The sequence below is a fragment of the Cyprinodon variegatus genome, unplaced genomic scaffold, assembly GCF_000732505.1.
Source record: "Cyprinodon variegatus isolate N-32 unplaced genomic scaffold, C_variegatus-1.0 Scaffold219, whole genome shotgun sequence".
Classification (NCBI taxonomy): domain Eukaryota; kingdom Metazoa; phylum Chordata; class Actinopteri; order Cyprinodontiformes; family Cyprinodontidae; genus Cyprinodon; species Cyprinodon variegatus.
This window is the reverse complement of record NW_015150672.1, coordinates 80,318-81,233: the sequence shown is the minus strand read 5'-3', so window position 1 is coordinate 81,233 and position 916 is coordinate 80,318.

The window sequence follows — 916 nt, the reverse complement described above, 5'->3', positions numbered from 1 at the left end:
CTCAAGTTCTCGCATAGGCTCCCCTTAGCGCTTTGGTGGGAACTGCTGTGCATCCCTAGAAAATCCAGACCAACGTTGCAGAAGAATACCAGCAAAACTGGTTAGTGACGAGATGCAAGCTACATTTGATCTGTGCGGTTGCAGAAGTATAATCCGCCCTTTTGGAAGCGACACTGCTTGAAAATCAATTTTTTATCTGTTGTGTAAATGGAATAGACGAGAGATGGAAATCATTTGCAATTGGTAAGACATATTCAATAAAGGAGTGGACCTGCACGAGGGGACGACAAACAGCTTCTCAGTACCTGTGCTTTCCAGCTGATGTTTTGGTCAATCAATCAATGCCAGCCATGGCAAGAAGGTTTGATGTGTCCATCAGCTTTGTGTCCAGAGACTGGAGGCTTTACCAGGAGAAAGGCTAGTACACCAGGAGATGCGGAGGAGACCATAGGAGGACAACAATACAGCAGCAGGACCGCTACATCCGCCTTTGTGCATAGAAGGACAGGAGGAGAACTTCCATAGCCCTGCCAGATGACCAGATGGGGGTAATACTCACAGCCCAACAGGGTGCATGATGCTTCGCATTTGCCAGAGAACAAGAGGATTTGCAAATTTGCCACTGGCACCCTGTGCTCTTCACTGATGAAAGCAGGTTCACACTGAGCACATTTAACAGAATGACAAAGTCTGGAGGCACAATGGAGACCAATCTGCTGCCTGCAACATCCTTCAGCATGACTGGTTTGGCACTGAGTCAGTGATGATGTGGGGTGGCTGTCATGGTCCTCGCACTGGTGGCTTGATTGCTTATTAATGAATAATAATAATGAATTTTATTTATCATGCACTTTACATTTGATTTCAAATCTCAAAGTGCTACAAAACAAGTTTAAAAGACCATAACATTAAAACA